The sequence below is a fragment of the Schistocerca americana genome, chromosome 5, assembly GCF_021461395.2.
Source record: "Schistocerca americana isolate TAMUIC-IGC-003095 chromosome 5, iqSchAmer2.1, whole genome shotgun sequence".
In the NCBI taxonomy this organism is placed as follows: Eukaryota; Metazoa; Arthropoda; class Insecta; order Orthoptera; family Acrididae; genus Schistocerca; species Schistocerca americana.
The window spans coordinates 311,838,329-311,860,739 of NC_060123.1; the positions used below are offsets into that span (position 1 = coordinate 311,838,329).

General features: G+C 45.5%; 1 protein-coding gene and 1 pseudogene across 1 annotated transcript in view; one reads left to right on the top strand and one right to left on the bottom strand.

Moving 5' to 3' along the window:
- The window catches only part of LOC124615739 (multiple C2 and transmembrane domain-containing protein), a 1,088,825-nt gene that overhangs the window by 273,784 nt on the left and 792,630 nt on the right, over window positions 1-22,411 (top strand). The window lies entirely within an intron of this gene.
- LOC124617415 lies at window positions 5,564-5,681 on the bottom strand (annotated as a pseudogene).

The window sequence follows — 22,411 nt, forward strand, 5'->3', positions numbered from 1 at the left end:
CAGTGTAAGTACTGGAGACGAGTTTTTTGAGTTATGAACCATGCTATACCCAGTGGCAAACCAATGGTGCGTTTTGGGTTTGCCAAATGCCTGAGAACTTAACGTACCACCAAGTGTTGGGTGAACAGTGTAGTACTGAGGAGGTGACGTGGCTAACCAATGGTACATTTTGGCTTTGCCAAATGCCTGAGAACTTAACGTACCACCAAGTGTTGGGTGAACAGTGTAGTACTGAGGAGGTGACGTGGCTAACCAATGGTACGTTTTGGCTTTGGCAAATGCCTGAGAACTTAACGTACCACCAAGTGTTGGGTGAACAGTGTTGTACTGAGGAGGTGACGTGGCTATCCAATGGTACGTTTTGGGTTTGCCAAATGCCTGAGAACTTAACCTACCACCAAGTGTAGGGCGAACAGTGTAGTACTGAGGAGATGACGTTACGGGTTGCGGGTGGGTTTCGTGGATGGGATGACATCCAGTTACTGCGCTTAAGGAAACGCTAAAATGGAAGGGTGAGCACACTTTACAGCGTTGCGTACTGCTTGCAATAGAAGAACAGTTCGGAGACTGATTGTTCCAACTTTCATTACAGTGCACACTGTCATAAAGCAACATCTGTGAGACAATGGTTTGTGGACAATAACACTCCATAAATGGACTAGCCTGTCCAGACTCCCAAACTGAACCCAGTGGAACACCCTTCATATGAGTTAGGACGTGGACCTCGCTTGATACCCTAGTGTCAAACATCACTACCATCCCTGGTTTAGGATTTTGAGGAAAAATAAGTTTCCATATTTCCACGGACATTCTAACACCTCACTGAAAGAGTCCCTAACAGATTTCAATTCATAAAGGCGAAATATGGTTACATCCCATATTAATGCCTAGTAATAAGTGTCCGGATAATTTGATCAGATAGTTTAGTTGGAGAACTGTTGGGAGGGCTGCCCCCTGTGCCGAAACGCCGCCGTTCTTCCGGGCGCCAGATGTCGCACATGTCCTGTCCTCTCCTCCCCCCCTCGCCCGCCCCTACAACCCGAGAGGCGCAGCCGCCAAACTTGGAGCTGGGCCAACAGCCACGGGCACAGCTGCCGCCTTCGATCGTCGGAACCGTGGCCTGCCCTGCCCCTGCAGACACAGGCCTAGGCCGGCCAATCAATGGTCGTCACCTTTATTCAATCAACCGCACCACCTACCCTCCACAATCCTTCCCGCTCTTGACACATAACCACCTAAATCTCGGAGGATTTTCGATGCAAGTCAGTGGTCACAACTGTGCTCGTAGAATACATGTCAGAGTTTTCCGACAAGCAGTTGAAACCAGGTCGAGAGCGGAATGAGGAAGGAAGGATGAACAGGGTTTAACGTTCCATTGACAGTGTTGTCATTAAAGACGGAGCACAAGCAATATTTCGAAAATATTGGGAAAGAAATCTGCAGCGTCCTTTTCAAAGCATCCCGGTGTTTGCCTGGAACGATTTAGGAGAAATCATGGGGAAACTAAATCAGGATTGTCGGACGAGGACTCGAACCGATGCCGTCCCGAATGCGAGTCCAGTGTGCTAACCAATACGACACGTCTCTCGGTGAGCACGGTGTAGTGGATTAGTTCCGCTTTCCTTTAATTGATCAGGAACGTTCAGTAGATCGGGAAAAGTAATTGTTCGCCTTTACACTTTACATACAATAAGGTTGAATCCAAATACGAGGGTTCTCCATGAAGTTTTAATTATAACCTGGAAAAAGCCAAGCTGCAACTATGAAACTTTGTGATGGTGTTGGTCCTTCTCGACAGATTCAGCCTTCACTGCAACACATTTTTCCCAATGTAGAATGACGTGGCGGACACCTTTGTTGTATACGTCTGTATTCTAGCTGTTCAGGTAATGTTCCACTTCGAAAAATCAGCTCGTCGTCTTTCTGTCAGTGCCTGGCACACAATGGGTTCCTCGTCCGAGAAATTACGAAGAATTCTCTGGCCATCGTGTCAGCAGAATTCAGACTTTGATAGCCTGAAGGAGAGAGTGTGTGACTGTGTCCTATGCAGAATGGGGTGGGGCGTTGTTGAGGAGCAGCAATACTCCTTCGGGCAGGTTCCCACGACAGTTCGTCTTGCAACCTCTTGTAAACTCGTCATGAGACTTCACCTGTATGCTTCTGTGATACTTTTTCCCCTTATGGCATAAACTGTTAGCACCTTCAACATCAGTCCTAAAAAGTACTCGGTGTCATTTTGCCTCATGATGGCTGGGTGTTCGCTATTTTTCAGCGTTGGTGAACCCACGTGTTGCCACTGACTGCCTTGCTTCTTTGCCTCAGGGTCACAGTGATACTCACCGCACTCGCCCATTTTGACTAGGCGGCTAAAGAAGTGATCTGGATTGGCGTGACCCAATTACAACATTTCCGCTGCTACTTCGGTTCGGCGTTTTTTTTTTGAATGGGTGTGAGTAGTCGCGCCACCCACTGGGCGGCGAGGATTGTCGACTTCATAACAGAATAAGTTGAAAAGTGATGACTAATTCTCACTGTTTAGGGTTCCGCGCCTCAATCTGTATAATTGGTTCCCCTTAGGATCGCTCTGTTGTCGGTCGTTTGGTCTGTCTGTCTGTCTCTTTGTCCGACTGTTAAGAACCCTTTTCCTCAGGAACAAGTAGACATACCAAGTTCAAATTTGTGTCACGTATTAAGACATATGGTCCGTTAGCGGTGTAAAAATTATAAGCTTCTAAGTCAATTCAATCAAAAGATATGTTCATTTAAGAACCTTCAACATCTCAGCGCGTCAGCAATCGTTGGTTAATATACTAAGAAACTAAAAACCCGCCTCGATTGCGAAAAAAGCACCTAGTGTTAAGTGTTAACCCAGGTGGAGCGTACACCATTAAGTTAAGTAGTGGTTTTGACTTTATACACATGTACTGTTTCTGTTTTCCTTTTCTTTTTCGTTTCTAAATGTATAGCTATGGTGTTCTTTTAATCATTGACAAAGGTCTTCTTCGGCACTTGTGGGTCTTATTCTTGTTCTGAAGAAGGTGTAGTTATCTACGCCGAAACCTGAGTTAACACTTAACACTAGGTGCTTTTTTCGCAATCGAGGCGGGTTTTTAGTTTTTTAATATATGTTCATTTACATGACATATTTTGATACTCGAAAAATCACTCATCAAAACCTGTCGGGTGCCTTACGTTGACCTAGAATCATGAAATTTTCCAATAACCGAGGTTCATATTGTAAGTGAAGGAAAAATCCGATAATTCATAATTTGTTAACATATCACACGAAAAAATGTTTCTTTTGTGATTTGTTATCCGATTTCAGACTTGAAATTAAAACATTCTCGAAAGTCTTACAATTCCTGGGAGCGCTATCTCGCCAATATTAATATCGTTTAAACGTAAAAATCATTAATGTTCTCGATTTTCGGAATGAATAAACTTCCTATGTACATCGAATGAAAAGTTCTCGCGTTTACCACCGCGTCAAGTGATTAAAATTACACGAGCATTCGGTAAACCACCCCTTGGCCACTGCCAAGTGGTAATGACTGCCAATACACTTGCTGCCGGCTGTAATGTCAGTGATGCTTGGGACATCGCCGTATACGGGCATATGTTGACTGGGAGTTCGATGCGCCCGCTTCAACAGCGCGGTCGCTGGATACCACTCCATGCTGAGCAGCAGACCACCATCTCTCTTTAGGGTGATATTGGTGATTTTTATTTCATTGTCTTCTGTAATTACACAATCCCAGAAGCTGTTAGTGCGAGCACGGTCAACTAAAGCATATTTCTCCGTGTAGCGTAGGAGATAAAACCTCTCATGCTCCTTCCTGTGTTGTTTCAAGCACGCACTGTCTGTTCGACGAAATACTGGCCACGCACGCAAGGGATCTTGTAGACCCCAGGTGTTCTGAGACCTGCTGCGTTTTCAGCTGTCTCTGTGCTTGACGGATTTTTTATTTTTTTATTTATTTATTTTTTATTTTTTTTTAGGCCTGAAGTTCGATTTTCTCTTGTGTCTTTTCAACAGGTGGCTCATCTTTCCAGACACAGCGCCACAGAATGGCATGAAAGCAAATTTCTTTTCCTGTTACTCGTCAATGGTCTTATTGTCATTATTGTTTGAAATCACTCCTTTATCTGACGACCGTCCTAGCCGTTTTTCCTGAAGACCTTGCGTAGGTGGCTCAGCTCATGGAGCAGGTTATCAGCGACTGATATTATTCTTGCACGATGCACCAATGTTTGTAAAACAGGGGGCTTTTGTGCCAGGTGATGATGGCTGATGGTATGCAAGTTCAGACTGGTGTGGCTAGGTTTTCTATAGACGCTGTGGCCTAGGATCCATTTCCTTTCCTCCATGGTGAATTTAATGTTACTATGAGCACTGTTGAGGTGTTCGAAGAACTCGTCAAGTTCCTCACGTCTGTGAGGCCAAATGACAAACGTGTCGTCAGCATATCGAAAGAAACCCTAGGCTTTCACGATGCCGTGTCTAAGGGGACACTCACAAAATTCTCCAAGATGAGATTTTCAATAGTTGCAGCTAACAGGCTTCCCATTGCAACGCCATCCGTCTGATCGTAATGCTGGCCGTTGTACAGGAAACAAGAAGATGTAGGAATGTGCCTAAATAGCTCGACCACGGCACTTAACAAAGAACTGGGCTATTACGTTCAAAGAGTCTTCGACGTGCACATTCGTAAACAACGCCACCACATCAAAACTGACGACAATGTCGTCCTCACAGTTTACGAATGTGCCGAAAGCTCGTGTAATTTTAATCACTTGACGGGGTGGGAAACCCGAGAACATTTTACTGAATGCTACCGCCTCGAGAATCTGCATTCTTACATTTCTATAAACAAAATTAAGTCTGTACGGAAACTTCATTGCGCACGTCCTACCCGACCGGGCAGTTTTTCCACTACCTCTCTGGCTGTGATAGCCGATCTTTGGCATACGTGCCTCGAGCTTTTCCTCTGGGTCTTTACGGGGATGTAATATGTGATTCCGTTCTTCGTTATTCAAACTCGTTTGAGCACACGGCAAGCGTCTGAGCCACCTAACGACTGTGTGATTATGACGGCACATTCTTGCTGTACACTTTCACCATTTCAACACCAATTACTATGGTATACTTCACTTCTTTTCTTTAATTCTAGTCAATGATAACAAAAAATTGTCATCGTTCTATAGGTTTTCGTCAGTAATGACCGTTTTCAGATGTCTCAGGAAACGGTTTCTGTGATTCTGGACTGGAATCAAAGAAGAAAATTCTATACTCCCTAGATCACTGCTTTTATTCACGACTATGTCGCAGCCTGTAATACTAAAACTAAAACTAAACTCCGTCCGAACAGGCCATGAAGACCCAACGGTACCGACCGGCCGCTGTGTCATCCTCACCCCACAGGTGTCACTGGATGCGGATATGGAGGGGCATGTGGTCAGCACACCGCTCTGCCGGCCGTATGTCAGTTTACGAGACCGGAGCCGCTACTTCTCAATCAAGTAGCTCCTCAGTTTGCCTCACAAGGGCTGAGTGCACTCCGCTTGTCAACAGCGCTCGGCAGACCGGATGGTCACCCAACCAAGTACTAGCGCAGCCCAACAGCGCTTAACTTCGGTGATCTGACGGGGACCGGTGTTACCACTGCGGCAAGGCTGTTGGCAGCCTGTAATACACCATTTCATAAATGGGCTCTGACATTTTCTATTTGCCTCCTCTAATAGCGTGCAATGATATTATGACGTGCGGATCATACTGACATCTCCCGTTCGAATTCAAGTCATGAGCCATTGGATGTTAGCACGGCCTTGAGTCGTAGGTAGAAAACCGTAACTGCGCCTGCTCTCTGTTTCATGTCCACTGCCGGGAAATATTCATATATCCTTCCTCTCTCTCTCTCTCTCTCTCTTTCACTCACTCACTCACTCACACACACACACACACACACACACACACACACACACACACACACACAATCTGTTTATCTATCTCTCATTACATACTGTTAAAACTAAATTTGTGTTACTCATTCTTGGAAATAGGTCTTTCTGTTTGGAGATGAAGTGAGGGAAATTGAAGAAATCCCCGTAAAATTAGTTTCAGGAATGTAGTTTAACGATAAAAACTTACGGTCACGCTTTTCCGTATGCTGTTGAGTACTCTCTTGTTGTCGAGTCTGCTGTAATGCAGTGAAGCTGAACATTTCCAATATGTGGCGAAGTAGAATTTACTTCAGAACAGAGAGCTATACTATACTAAACTTAGCAACAATTCAGAATATCAAAAGTTCAGATAATATACAAGCAGACGAAAGCAGCGCGTATTTAGCAGAGATACTTAGACAAACAGTAATAAGGCGACAGATTCCCATGAATCCATGGTCCCATCACGATGATCCCTTGTCCACTGCAGTCGTGGGCGTCAAAGATCTGGTCTACTACTCGTGGTTGCATCGTCCTTCAATTACTTTCAGTCTGTACAGTGCAGAATCGATATACCAAACAATAATTGAAGAGCTGGCCGCGGTGGCAGAGTGGTTTTAGGCACTTCAGTCCGGAACCGCGCGACCGCTACAGTCGCAGGATCGAATCCTGCCTCGGGCATGGATGTGTGTGATGTCCTTAGGTTAGTTCCGTTTACGTACTTCTAAGTTCTAGGGGACTTATGACCTCAGATGTTAAGTGCCATAGTGCTCAGAGCCATTTTAACCATTTGAATTTGAATAATTGAAGCAACCGTACCACGGCACACCAAGTTGAAGATACACGTTTGGTAAAACATCGTGTCCTGCTGCGTGAAGAAGTCCATAACTGCCTGCTGCACATCCTCCACCAACAGGAATCTTCGACCCTTCAAGGCATTTTTTAAGGGACCGAAGGCGTGACAATCATGTGGGGAGAGGTCAGGGCTATAGGACGGGTGCTCAAGTGTCGCTCACTTGAGTTGGCGCAACTTCTGCGTTACCACATTTGCGATTTGGGGCGTACATTATCGTGAAGCAGAAGCACCCCTTGTCGCAGTTTTCCCGGACGTTTCGCCTCAATTGCACTCCGTAATTTCTCCAGCGTTGCTCAGTACCGTTCCCCAGTGATTCCAGGTTCCTTGACGATATTTGATGCACAATTCCACAACGGAGGTTTTCGACAGACATGCTGTCCCCATATACATTGTTCCTTCTCCAATGGACGTCTACCGGTGTCTTCTTTCGACAGCAAAGAAAAGAATAACAGCACTTTGGTCCTGTTTAGACACATTTGGTAATAACGTCACCAAGGTTCACGTTGCCGCAGTTACTTCATGCACCTCGGGAAGACACGAATATATATGCGTACGTACTCTCAAACACAACCGATCAACAATAAATATTACAGAACTGCAAGTACAAAATGTGAATGGAAATCATGGGCATTTTTTCAAAGTCATATTTCTTACAAGTTCTACGATAGAATGTCTTCAACAAGTGGGAGGAGCAGTTAGCCTCCATGCAAGACGAGGTAATTTCTCAACTTGTAGTCACAAAGCCCGTTCTTCCCAAATTACTTACACGGCTGGACATTAAAACTGAACTCTAGGAAGGACAGCAAATAATGAAATATTACTTATTGCGCTTATGGAGTATATATGGAAGAATACATGATTAAGGATGTTGTTAATTTAAAGGTATACATGATGCGAAATTTAGAACACAGGGCTGCCACCTCTGGCAGCAATAAAGTCTCTAACCCAGCTGAACATAAAGAAAAATGGCTATGAGCACTATGGGACTTAGCATCTGTGGTCATCAGTCCCCTAGAACGTAGAACTACTTAAACCTAACTAACCTAAGGACATCACACACATCCATGCCCGAGGCAGGATTCGAACCTGCGACCGTAGCAATCCCGCGGTTCCGGACTGAGCGCCTAGAACCGCTAGACCACCGCGGCCGGCGAGCTGAACATCGAAACGAACTGTGCTTGGATGACGGATACCGGTGTGTCATTCCATGCAGCTTCAAATCTATGCCAGAGTTCTTCAACTGTGGTGTTTGGGGAGTGGTGACGTACTAGGCCTATGACAACCCCAAGCAGATATTTTCAGCGGGTGAGATGTATGGAGAACATGTCGGTCGGCGCAACAGTCTACGTTCCATATCGAGACAGGTCAGGGCAGCACAGGCAACAGTTGATCATGTGTTATCTTGTTGAATGATGTCGTCATGGAGACCTGGAAGATAGGTCATAGCCACTCGGCTTAACACGTCAGAAATTTATAGGCTGCTGTCCAGACAAGGGGCTATGCTAGCCAGAGGTACCCAGTGGCACCTCGTACCACCACAGCTGACAGCTGCAGCTCACACCAACCGGTATGCGAGCCAGAGGTGATCTTATTGTGTATCCATACCATCACTGCAAGTGGTGGCGCGAATGGCAATTACGAATGAAATCTGGTAGTTTTATGTGTGTGGAGGTTCCAAGGAGAACACACATTGCCAGATTTCATTCGTCATTGCCATTGGCGCCAACACTTGCAGTGGTGGTATGGGCTGCCACTTCTCTTTATTGGTGGAATTCTGGAGAAATACTATCAGTCTACAAAGGAGATTGCTTGCAAATCATTTGTGCGTTCCATGCTAGATTTTAGCTCAAGCGCATGGGCCCCGTACCAAACAGGACTACAGAAAACGAAAACTATCCCGAGGAAGTCTACTTACAAAGTTTCAAGAAGCGGCTTTAAATGATGATCTAGGAATATTCTGGCTGTAACCCCCTACGTAGCCGGCCGAAGTGGACGAACGGTTCTAGGCGCTACAGTCTGGAACCGCGTGACCGCTACGGTCGCAGGTTCGAATCCTGCCTCGGGCATGGATGTGTGTGATGTCCTTAGGTTAGTTAGGTTTACGTAGTTCTAAGTTCTAGGGGACTGATGACAGAAGTTAAGTCCCATAGTGTTCAGAGCCATTTGAACCATTTGAGCCCCCTACGTGTCGCAAACCATAGGGATCGTGGGGAGAACATCAGATTAATTACAGTGCGTACAGAGGCGGTTTAGAAATTATTCTTACCCCACTCAATACGTGAATGGAATGGTAAGAAGAGCTAGTAACTAGGAAAGTGGAAGGTACCCTCCAATATGTACTTCACAATGGCTTAAAAAGTATGGATGTAGAAGTAGAGTGACGATGATTAAACCAATAAAACGGAAAATACAGGGTGTTTCAAAAATGACCGGTATATTTGAAACGGCAATAAAAACTAAACGAGCAGCGATAGAAATACACCGTTTGTTGCAATATGCTTGGGACAACAGTACATTATCAGGCGGACAAACTTTCGAAATTGCAGTAGTTACAATTTTCAACAACAGATGGCGCTGCAAGTGATGTGAAAGATATAGAAGACAACGCAGTCTGTGGGTGCGCCATTCTGTACGTCGTCTTTCTGCTGTAAGCGTGTGCTGTTCACAAAGTGCAAGTGTGCTGTATACAACATGGTTTATTCCTTAGAACAGAGGATTTTTCTGGTGTTGGAATTCCACCGCCTAGAACACAGTGTTGTTGCAACAAGACGAAGTTTTCAACGGAGGTTTAATGTAGCCAAAGGACCGAAAAGCGAAACAATAAAGGATCTGTTTGAAAAATTTCAACGGACTGGGAACGTGACGGATGAACGTGCTGGAAAGGTAAGGCGACCGCGTACGGCAACCACAGAGGGCAACGCGCAGCTAGTGCAGCAGGTGATCCAACAGCGGCCTCGGGTTTCCGTTCGCCGTGTTGCAGCTGCGGTCCAAATGACGCCAACGTCCACGTATCGTCTCATGCGCCAGAGTTTACACCTCTATCCATACAAAATTCAAACGCGGCAACCCCTCAGCGCCGCTACCATTGCTGCACGAGAGACATTCGCTAACGATATAGTGCACAGGATTGATGACGGCGATATGCATGTGGGCAGCATTTGGTTTACTGACGAAGCTTATTTTTACCTGGGCGGCTTCGTCAATAAACAGAACTGGCGCATATGGGGAACCGAAAAGCCCCATGTTGCAGTCCCATCGTCCCTGCATCCTCAAAAAGTACTGGTCTGGGCCGCCATTTCTTCCAAAGGAATCATTGGCCCATTTTTCAGATCCGAAACGATTACTGCATCACGCTATCTGGACATTCTTCGTGAATTTGTGGCGGTGCAAACTGCCTTAGACGACACTGCGAACACCTCGTGGTTTATGCAAGATGGTGCCCGGCCACATCGCACGGCCGACGTCTTTAATTTCCTGAATGAATATTTCGATGATCGTGTGATTGCTTTGGGCTATCCGAAACATACAGGAGGCGGCGTGGATTGGCCTCCCTATTCGCCAGACATGAACCCCTGTGACTTCTTTCTGTGGGGACACTTGAAAGACCAGGTGTACCGCCTGAATCCAGAAACAATTGAACAGCTGAAGCAGTACATCTCATCTGCATGTGAAGCCATTCCGCCAGACACGTTGTGAAAGGTTTCGTGTAATTTCATTCAGAGACTACGCCATATTATTGCTACGCATGGTGGATATGTGGAAAATATCGTACTATAGAGTTTCCCAGACCGCAGCGCCATCTGTTGTTGAAAATTGTAACTACTGTAATTTCGAAAGTTTGTCTGCCTGAAAATGTACTGTTGTCCCAAGCATATTGCAACAAACGGTGTATTTCTATCGCTGCTCGTTTAGTTTTTATTGCCGTTTCAAATATACCGGTCATTTTTGAAACACCCTGTAAATACATATGTTCACTAGTTGCAAAGACGAATGTAAAAGAATGGAGGTTCCGCGGACTGGAGCAATTTCTAGTTTTGTGCCATCGGTCGACGGCAAGAAAGACAGCGAGCAGGGTGTGGTTTGTGCATTGACCGCACGGAAAAAAGCAGGTCGACAGCAGTGGGGTAACGATTTTCGGTTGCTGCCCTGTTGTGATATTTTGGCGGTATAAGAATACGTCTATCACAATAGTTTTCTCTGCTCCAACATATATCTGATTTAAAAAAAATGAAAGATGTAGAATGATGGTAAACCTATCTCAGTCTCTGGAACATGTTGAACAAAGTAGAGCTTTGTTCAGTCCGAAGCTTGTGTAGACCATACTAGTATTTTCTGGACATGGCCTGTTCGACGTGATATGGGCTTCACTTTCTACACCCACTGGCTTATTCTGCAAGTTACAAGGTGACCTGCTGTTTAACGCTGGTGAAACTTGACATTTAAACATCAAGAAGTCATTGAAACAGATGAAAGGTTCCATAAATGGCAGAAAACAGTCTAGAATCTGCCGAGATTTCCACGCCAAACTTTTATATTTCTTGTGTGACACGTCCTCAGTGAGCCACGAATCCACACTCTGACACATCAAAACATCGTAAATGTCTCGTAAATAATGACAGGAAAGAGTAATAATACACTGCTGCCAATGAAACTACAACTTGATAAGGATGGTTCACAAGAAACGCCAAACTCATGCGAAATGTGCTGTATGCTTGGATATGCAAATGGTTAATATTTCAGCGCAATCGTACAAGGTAGCTAGGATTAACGCCACATCTACGTTCTATAAATAATAAAGGATTACGTAGTGGGTATCTTACTCAGAAATCGCACATGTATGTTTGTATGCGAGAAAATAATATTATGCCTCGTGCAAGGATAAACGTCTACCAGCACCTGTCAGAATTCTACAGTGGCAGCACCGTGTCACCGTTCAACAATATTGTTGTTTGTGTTGATTGGAGTGCCTAGAGTCTGATAAGAATGTGGGAACGTAGGTTCAGGTGGGTCGTACTCAACCGAGAGGACTGGTCAGCCCGCTATCATTGTTGCGGCTGACCTGACGCAACAACACACAGAGGCGCACCGACTGTGGCGCGTCCAACGGCATCACTGGGTACCACGGCACCACGTCGTCTTTTCAGGTGAGTTCTGGTTCTGCGTGCACCATCGCGATGGACTTATGTGTGTGGAGGCTCCAAGGAGAACGAACATTACCAGATTTAATTCGTCATTGCCATTTGCGCCATCACTTGCAGTGATGGTATGGGCTGCCACTGGATACACCATGAGATCACGTCTGGCTCGCATAGCTGCTGGTATGAACCACAGCTGTCAGCTGTGATGGTACGAGGTGCCATTGGGTACCTCTCGCTAGCATAGCCCCTGGTCTGGACAACAGCCTATAAATTTCTGACGTGTTAAGCCGAGTGGCTGTCACCTGTCTTCCAGGTCTCCATGACGACATCTTTCAACAAAATAACACATGATCAACTGTTGCCTGTGCTGCCCTGACCTGTCTCGATATGGAACGTAGACTGTTGCGCCGACCAACATGTTCTCCGTATATCTCACCCGCTGAAAATATCTGGTTAGGTTTGTCAAAGGATTAGCACGTCAGCACACCCAAAACACAACAGTTGGTGAATTTTGGCATAGATTTGAAGCTGCAGGGAATGACACACAGGTATGCGTCATCCAAACTCAGTTCGATTCGATGTTCAGCTGGGTTAGAGATCTATTCCTGCCAGAGGTGGCTGCCCTGTGTACTGAATTCTGCTTTACCCACATTTGAGCTTATGTGATCGTTCCATTTCTGGTCCCTACAAACTGTTACACTCAGGTTTTTGTAAGAGTTGACCAACTTACACTGTGACTCATTGATATTATAGCCATAGTACTATATTTTCTCGTTTTATGAAGTGCACAGATTTATTTTTCTAACGACTTAAATCAAGTTCCTAATCCTTGCATCACTTTGAAATCTCATCAAGATCTTACTGAATACTTGTGAAGTTTCTTTCAGATTCTGCTTCGTTATACTGTAGATAAATACAACTTCTACGAGGTTCATTAATACACAAGATGAAAAGTAATGGACCCAAACGCTTCCCTGCGCTTCTTCTACACTTGTTGATAACTCTCCAACCAATATAACTTGCTGCGTCCTCCCTACCAAACAATCATCAGTCCAGTCACAGAGTTCGCTTCATACGATCGTACTTCTGATAATAATCGTAGGTATGGTACTGAGACAAATGCTTTTCGGAAGTCGAGAAATACTGCGTCTACCTAGTGACTTGATGTGTGGGTTTCAGTTCGTCATGAGAGAAAAGTAGGGATTGCGTTTCTCAGTGGTCTGGAATAAAGCTTATTTACAATAGTGGCTTGTTTGTGGCTAGAAATTGTTCATTTTGGAAACTACTGAAGCAGGACCTTTTAACTTACATTTTCCTTGCTCTTCTGCTTAAACCAGGAAGTCCCTACAGCACTCATATTTGTCAGGTATTTATGTCTTTGTCATTGGTCTATTTTATCTGTCTTCACTTTCACATGCAGAATGTAACAGACGATTAAATATTGCTCCACTATTGCTTGTGGATGTTCTTTATGTTTATCTCTGTAAAATTTTGTGCCCGTGCTGTTACCAATTTATCTGCTCGATTCGGTTTTTGTTTTGATAAATGTCCATACCCGCGATGGTTTCGGGTGTCAGCAGAAAACGGATTAAAATGCACTACTTCAATAAGTCACACCTCAATAACTTCCTAAACTTACTCCAAAATTACAATTGTTTTTTTTTTTATTTAGACTACTGACGTTCTCTTAATCCAATAAAGTGAAACGCGTGAGGTAAAATAAATACACTTTTTAGTATTTGCATAAAAGGATCTAAAATGCCGCAAGTGATTATACAACTACGCACCTGACCAGACAAGTCAAGAATGTATTAATGAAGCCAAATCACCAGAACTTTCGAGTGCTTCCTTCCTCCCCTGTTACAGTTTTCTCTACTGGTTAGTGTTTCACTTGGCGGTATCATAATAACTATTTTCGAAACTCTGTTGGCCGTCAGGCCGGCCGGAGTGGCCGTGCGGTTCTAGGCGCTACAGTCTGGAGCCGAGCGACCGCTACGGTCGCAGGTTCGAATCCTGCCTCCGGCATGGATGTGTGTGATGTCCTTAGGTTAGTTAGGTTTGATTAGTTCTAAGTTCTAGGCGACTCATGACCTCAGAAGTTAAGTCGCATAGTGCTCAGGGCAATTTGAACCATTTTTTAATCCATCAGTTTCATAAAGTTTGCGCATCGTGTATCATTAAACCCCCATTTCCTACAGCAAATAATAATTTTGCAAAGAACGTTATTTCTTCTATCATGTAGGTAAGTTATTTAAATTAACGTTGTACAACTGAATTTAAATCAAATGTCTAGCATTTTTAAGAACGGAGCGACAAACGTTGAATGCTTTAAGGGTGGACGCAACATGACGTACGTAATTGCTGTGTTCAGGTGGATTATTTGTTTATTTTCATTTATTCAATTACTTGCTTGCATAAAATTTTCGATTATGTTGTAAAATTACGTGTGTGAAGGTTAATACAAAATTTTATCGATTGAATTTCATATTAATAAAGGCAATGTTATTCTCACAGTTTTATCAAGTATATTTCATTCCAAATACAAACTTAAAATACGTCAAGACTTAACATTTTACTTATATATGGGATTTATATCTGCATGTACAGAATTCACATGGACCCACCATTACAAATTTATTAGTCATCTAGCAATGATCCAGGTTTTTCAGGGTATGTGTGAAGTACCATTTGACTTTCACACAACTGAAAATCTTACTGAAAATGTTAAGTGTTCAGATGAATCTCCAAGTAGCGGAATGGCTGCTTAGTTGTGTTGGTATTCACCGACTATCAGCAAAATATCATCGCAGTCGTTGAATGTGTATACCATGTTTATTTCACGTCAATATCCGTGGCAGACTGAACCTAGTTTGTTTATGCATTCAGACCTGTCTTGTGTACGGAAGTGAGAGGATACATTCTACAATCTAACCGATGGTGATTGCAAATAGCGGATTGAGGAAGTTCGTCGCTTCTTCACAGCAGCAACTTCACATGTCATCCGCAGATCGTCTGGAAGGCGTATTTAGTACCGGATTCAGGAAAAGTGCTGACGTTTGAACACCTCACTTAAATGACTATTCCGCGGCCTATTCATTGGAATAGAGCAAATTACGTACAGCGTGTTGCAGCCACCCACAAAACTTTGAATGTATCTATCTCCCCACCTAAAATTGATAGAAATTTACTTAATGTTGATTTAGTTCAAATACATCAGCCACATGATGGAAAAAAACTGTAGTTCCTTACTGTTAGAGAGTAAACCATTGAGAAAAAATCTGATATGAAAAACACTGTTTTAACCAACATAAAGATATAATTACATGTTTAGTGGTTTTTACAATAATGCAGAAACGGTATACAACATTTTAAGGTTTAAAGCGTTCCAGATGATTATGATACAGCCGAATTTACGAGGGACGTTCAGTAAGTAATGCAACACATTTTTTCTCCGTCAATTTCCGTTGAAAAAACGCGGAAATTGTTGTGGGACATCGAGGAATATTACCGCTTCAGCCTTTTTAGTTTCATGAGTTCCCATAGGCAGCGGCACTATACGTAACGTTCATAATGGCGCCTTAACGGAGATGCGTTTCAAGCAGAGAGCTATCATTGAGCGTCTTTTGGCGAAAAACCAGAGATTCGCAAATATTCGTAGGCACTTGCAGTATGTCTACGGAGGCCTGGCAGTGAACAAAAGCACGTTGAGTCATTGGGCAAGGCGTATGTCATCGTCGCAACAAGGTCGTGTAAACCTGCCCGATCTCCCGTCCGCACACAGCTGAAAATCTCTCCATGTTGGAACACGTACACACTCTCAGTCGAGGCGATCGACGGATCATAAACACCTCGCCACTCAACTAGACATCTCTGTTGGTAGTGCTGACACACTCATCCACTGGTTGGTGTACTCAAAGATGTGTGCATTCGCTAGGTTTCTCGCTGCCTTACGGAAGAGCATAAAGAGCAACCACAGATCTTTCTTTCTTTCTTTCTTTCTTTCTTTCTCGGGGCCTTTGTCCCACTCCAACGCGGGGTCGGCTTTGGTATTACGGATTTGGCAGTGTTAATTGCAGAGGGTGGCCAGAAGTCCTATCTGACGCCACTCGAACCCCCCCAGGACGGAAGAAGTGTACCCCAGCTGTCTGCATCATGAAATAGTGCGAACGTTTTAAAATGTCTGTGAGTCGTGTAACTGTGGCGGAACTTGGGGACCAGCCCGGTATTCACCTAGCGGGGTGTGGAAAACCGCCTAAAAACCACACCCATGCTGGCCGGCATAGCGACCCTCGTCGTTAATCCGCCGGGCGGATTCGATCCGGGGCCGGCGCGCATTACCGCTCTCGGCTACCCTGGCGGGTTAAAGAGCAACCATAGATCATCTGCGTGGAATTGCTTACCCATTACAAGGCTGATCGTGATAATTTTTTGTCAAACATCGTCATAGGCGATGAAACATTGGTTCGTCACCTCGAACCGGAAACGAAACGGTAGTCCATGGAGCGGTGCTACACCCCCTTTCCTCCGAAGAAACAACGATCATTTGGGGCTCTGAAAGAGTTATTCTGTTCACTTTTCCTTCCTCATGATGCAACGATCATCTCTGAGGTGTATTGTGCTATCCACAGGAAACTCAAGAAACGACTTCATAGTGTTCATAGCCACAAGAAAATGTCAGCGAACGTCTCAACGCAAGGCCTCACACAAGTCTACGCATCACGAAACTACATTGGGTTATTCTTCCTCATTCATCCTGCAGCCTGTATCTCTCATCTTCTAGCTTCCATCTACTTGGTTCAATGAATGATACGATACGCGAGAAGTAGCGCTTGAATGATGCAAAGGTTATTGATGCAGCAAGACGTTGACTCCGATGTTGACCAGCAGAGTGGTACCTTGTTGGCATACAGGCGCTCCAAGTAAGATGATATAAGTTGGACGCAGAGATTATGTTGAGAAACAGGGTTTTGTAACCAAAAGAGTAGGGAATAATGTAGTGTATTGAAATCCCGAGTAAGACGAACCTGCCTTCAGAAAAAAATTTGTTGCATTACTTATTGAATGTCGCTGGTAGCTACAGCAAAGTAAAGTTTTATATTAGCATTTAGGTGGTTTACAAGAGGTAGTCATACAGTTGTAACTGACACTTCGAAAAAATTAATTTACGTAATTATCATTTTATTTAGAATGAGATTTTCACTCTGCAGCGGAGTGTGCGCTGATATGAAACTTCCTGGCAGATTAAAACTGTGTGCCCGACCGAGACTCGAACTCGGGACCTTTGCCTTTCGCGGGCAAGTGCTCTACCAACTGAGCTACCGAAGCACGACTCACGCCCGGTACTCACAGCTTTACTTCTGCCAGTACCTCGTCTCCTACCTTCCAAACTTTACAGAAGCTCTCCTGCGAACCTTGCAGAACTAGCACTCCTGAAAGAAAGGATATTGCGGAGACATGGCTTAGCCACAACCTGGGGGATGTTTCCAGAATGAGATTTTCACTCTGCAGCGGAGTGTGCGCTGATATGAAACTTCCTGGCAGATTAAAACTGTGTGCCCGACCGAGACTCGAACTCGGGACCTTTGCCTTTCGCGGGCAAGTGCTCTACCAACTGAGCTACCGAAGCACGACTCACGCCCGGTACTCACAGCTTTACTTCTGCCAGTACCTCGTCTCCTACCTTCCAAACTTTACAGAAGCTCTCCAGCGAACCTTGCAGAGAGCTTCTGTAAAGTTTGGAAGGTAGGAGACGAGGTACTGGCAGAAGTAAAGCTGTGAGTACCGGGCGTGAGTCGTGCTTCGGTAGCTCAGTTGGTAGAGCACTTGCCCGCGAAAGGCAAAGGTCCCGAGTTCGACTCTCGGTCGGGCACACAGTTTTAATCTGCCAGGAAGTTTCATATCAGCGCACACTCCGCTGCAGAGTGAAAATCTCATTCTGGAAACATCCCCCAGGCTGTGGCTAAGCCATGTCTCCGCAATATCCTTTCTTTCAGGAGTGCTAGTTCTGCAAGGTTCGCAGGAGAGCTTCTGTAAAGTTTGGAAGGTAGGAGACGAGGTACTGGCAGAAGTAAAGCTGTGAGTACCGGGCGTGAGTCGTGCTTCGGTAGCTCAGTTGGTAGAGCACTTGCCCGCGAAAGGCAAAGGTCCCGAGTTCGAGTCTCGGTCGGGCACACAGTTTTAATCTGCCAGGAAGTTTCATATCAGCGCACACTCCGCTGCAGAGTGAAAATCTCATTCTGGAAACATCCCCCAGGCTGAGGCTAAGCCATGTCTCCGCAATATCCTCTCTTTCAGGAGTGCTAGTTCTGCAAGGTTCGCAGGAGAGCTTCTGTAAAGTTTGGAAGGTAGGAGACCAGGTACTGGCAGAAGTAAAGCTGTGAGTACCGGGCGTGAGTCGTGCTTCGGTAGCTCAGTTGGTAGAGCACTTGCCCGCGAAAGGTAAAGGTCCCGAGTTCGAGTCTCGGTCGGGCACACAGTTTTAATCTGCCAGGAAGTTTCATCATTTTATTTATTTGTAGGTACATGTCTGCAGTGCTGGCAGACGGTGGAGATGTGCTCCACCATTTTGTTTTGTCTCATCTAGAACTATGCTACGGTTCTGTGGCGCTGGGTTTTCTTTGTCTATCAGGACTGTAGTCGTGTACCTAGAAATAAACAAATAGCTAATTATGTAATGAAATGATAATTAAATCGAAACCCTTAGCTGCCGACAAGTGTTGTTGATACACATTAATGGGGACGGCTGAAAATGTGTGCCCCGACCGGGACTCGAACCCGGGATCTCCTGCTTACAGGGCTGACACTCTATCCATCTTTTTTTATCTCTTATTAATCTCATTTTGTTCGTTTTTGTTCGTTGTATCTGCTCGGGGCGGACGTCACAAGACACCCGTTTCAGTTCGTCGTTGATCCATTAACTCCGTTTTTTTTTTTTTTACAGAGGGCAGCTAACCCTCTGACCGTGTGACCTATCCATCTGAGCCACCGAGGGCACAGAGGATAGTGCGCCTACAGGGAGTTATCCCTTTCACGCTTCCCGTGAGAGTTGGGAATGTGGGTCTCACGGGAAGCGTGCAAGGGGTAAGTCCTCGCAGTTGCGCTATTCATCTGTGTCTTCGGTGGCTCAGATGGATAGCGCGTCTGCCATGTAAGCAGGCGATGCCGGGTTCGAGGCCCGGTCGGGGCACACATATTCAGCTTTCCCCGTTGATGTATATCAACAACACCTGTCGACAGCTAAGGGTTTCTATTTAATTATCATTTCATTCTAGAGAAGCTGCATGGTCATCAATGGTATCTGTTCTTTCGGGAACAGATACCATATTCATATAATTATGTAACTTTTTTTGGATAAGGCAGCTAAAACCTGATGACACCCCTCGCATAATAACGTCTTTTATCGAAGCTGTGGAGCATACCTTAAAGTTTTTCCCTTTTTATGCGTGAAGCGAGATCTACAAGAAGTTCGTAACTTTTTCCGGTAATCTCACAGGAACGACCTGAGAGACGATTTTCAGTCGGTAATTGGAAGTGGGAAGCGCTCAGGCGCTGTAAGAAGTTTCTGTATGACAGTAATAATGGTGGTAGGAGCTGTGCTGCATTGGTGGCCGGCGGAGAAAAATGGGGGAGCGTGATAACGTCGGGAGGATCACATCCCAGGGGAGCACAGAGACAGCGGCGGCGGCGACACGGACACTTTGTAGCTACACACATTGACGTCTCCTGACAGAAACGGTCGCCCTCCAAGGCGGCGACAAATACCTCTCTGTTGTCACCGTGAGGAGCATCAAGAACCCAGAGAGAATAATCGAAACGTAGGGGAAATGTACAACAGGGTACCGGGTGTAAGTGATTTTTATTACTAATGTATGTAGGTTGATTCTTTTAAAGAAAAAGATAACAAACAGATACTATGAACAATGCTATTTATTTAAGTAAATAGCGCCCTAGCCGGTTTCGAACAAACTGATTCATCTTCCGACGGCTATTCACAAGACGCATATTTGTTTCAAGTTTTAGCGCACTGTTCCACCTGGTGGTGAAACATTCATGGGATTGTAGTGCCATCAAAAAACCCGCCTGAGCCGGCCGGTGTGGCCGAGCGGTTCTAGGCGCTTCAGTCTGGAACCGCGCGACAGCTATGGTCGCAGGTTCGAATCCTGCCTCGGGCATGGATGTGTGTGATGTCCTTAGGTTAGTTAGGTTTAAGTAGTTCTAAGTTCTAGGGGACGGATGACCTCAGTTGTTACGTCCCATAGTGCTCAGAGCCATTTGAACCAAACTCGCCTGATTTTGTTGGAATGTTGTTGGCCTGTATTCACGGAATACTCTAGTGTATATGCAACACTTACAAGATTCGTGTAGAACCACACTACATAAAGCGCCAGACAGACACACACGCAACAAAAAGTTTTTTGCAAAGTGGCAAGTATTTCGTGAATACAAACCAACAACATTCCAACAAAATTATGCGGGATTTTCAATGGCATCAACATCGCAAAAATCTCTGACTACAATAAGGAATAATGAGCAAAAAACTTATGGAAACGTCAAACAAATGCGCATCTTGTGAATAGCTATCTGAAGATGAACCTGTCGGTTCGAAACAGGGTGCGGGGCTACTTACTTAAATAAACAGCATTAATAGTGGTTGGTTGCTATCCTTTTTCTTTCAAAAATCAACATACATTTTGTACGCAGTCACGGTCTCAAAGTGTCAGTTTTCGACAAAATAGAATTACTAATAAATGACGTTTACGTAAGTGCGACCTTAACTGATCTGATCTACAAAGGTTACTGTTCTACAGCTACACCTATGTTCTGGAAACGACTGCGAATTGCACAGTACAAGAAACTTCTCAGTGTAACACATAACAAGGTTTCTTCCCGTTCTGTTCACGTATGGAGAGCTGGAAGAATGGTTGCTTCGTCTCCTAGGTGCATGTTGCAACCAGACTACTCTTGTCTTAGCGATCACTATGGGCATGGTTAGTCAGTTGATCAGGGGGAGTGGACCAAACAGCGAGGGTCATCGAGCCCATCGGATGAGGGAAGGATGGGAAAGGAAATCGGCCGTGCCCTTTCAAAAGAACCGTTCCGGAATTTACCTGAGGCTATTTAGGGAAATCACGGAAAACCTAAATCAGGATGGCTGGAAGCAGTTTCGAACCGTCCTTCTCCCAAATGCGAGTCCAGTGTACTAGCCACTGTGCCACTTCGCTCGATATGGGAATGGTACTTAGGGGTCTGTAGCGTATTCCTAGATTCCTCACTCAAAACTCGTTCTTGAAAGTATGTGAGTAAGTTAGCGCAAGATATTTAGTGTATGTCTTCAAGCATCTGACAGTTCAAATGTTTTAGCATGTCCGTAACGTTCTCGTAACAAGCTGTGAGATCCATGCCGCCTTTTTTCGTACACGTCCAGTATCCCCTGTTGTCCTATCTGGTAGTTCCACACACTTGAGAAGTACTCAAGGATGGGCCTCACAAGTGTTTTGTAAGTAATCTCCTTTGTAAACTGATTGCATTTCCGTAGTGTTCTACCAATGAACCGAAGTCTGTCACCCGCTTTGTTTACCACTGGGCCTATGTGATCTTTCCATTTCATATCGGTACAAACTGTTAGATCCAGATACACTCCTGGAAATGGAAAAAAGAACACATTGACACCGGTGTGTCAGACCCACCATACTTACTCCGGACACTGCGAGAGAGCTGTACAAGCAATGATCACACGCACGGCACAGCGGACACACCAGAAACCGCGGTGTTGGCCGTCGAATGGCGCTAGCTGCGCAGCATTTGTGCACCACCGCCGTCAGTGTCAGCCAGTTTGCCGTGGCATACGGAGCTCCATCGCAGTCTTTAACACTGGTAGCATGCCGCGACAGCGTGGACGTGAACCGTATGTGCAGTTGACGGACTTTGAGCGAGGGCGTATAGTGGGCATGCGGGAGGCCGGGTGGACGTACCGCCGAATTGCTCAACACGTGGGGCGTGAGGTCTCCACCGTACATCGATGTTGTCGCCAGTGGTCGGCGGAAGGTGCACGTGCCCGTCGACCTGGGACCGGACCGCAGCGACGCACGGATGCACGCCAAGACCGTAGGATCCTACGCAGTGCCGTAGGGGACCGCACCGCCACTTCCCAGCAAATTAGGGACACTGTTGCTCCTGGGGTATCGGCGAGGACCATTCGCAACCGTCTCCATGAAGCTGGGCTAAGGTCCCGCACACCGTTAGGCCGTCTTCCGCTCACGCCCCAACATCGTGCAGCCCGCCTCCAGTGGTGTCGCGACAGGCGTGAATGGAGGGACGAATGGAGACGTGTCGTCTTCAGCGATGAGAGTCGCTTCTGCCTTGGTGCCAATGATGGTCGTATGCGTGTTTGGCGCCGTGCAGGTGAGCGCCACAATCAGGACTGCATACGACCGAGGCACACAGGGCCAACACCCGGCATCATGGTGTGGGGAGCGAT